Source organism: Populus euphratica, unplaced genomic scaffold (assembly GCF_000495115.2).
Source record: "Populus euphratica unplaced genomic scaffold, PopEup_1.0 scaffold25.1, whole genome shotgun sequence".
In the NCBI taxonomy this organism is placed as follows: Eukaryota; Viridiplantae; Streptophyta; class Magnoliopsida; order Malpighiales; family Salicaceae; genus Populus; species Populus euphratica.
In genome coordinates this window covers 3,518,732-3,519,021 of record NW_011499851.1, presented here as the reverse complement: position 1 = coordinate 3,519,021, position 290 = coordinate 3,518,732, and positions in this window count along the sequence as shown.

The window sequence follows — 290 nt, the reverse complement described above, 5'->3', positions numbered from 1 at the left end:
TTTGTTATGTTGTTCACTTTTAATACTTTGCTTGTTAAATGGTTAATCTAGATTTATTTTCTATAACGCCTAGCATAACAAATCCTAGGTACTTTCATAGCCCATATTGTACTGACACTTGTACTATGAAAGAAATTTGATTTGTTGTTAAGATAAGTTATAATCATGAATGCCTGACAACATTTACAAGTACTAGCACTAATCGAATAAGATAACTAATGTAATCATGTTAATAATTTATAATTTGATTGGAACCTCCTTTATGTGTGGTTTCTAATTGAATAATAAGA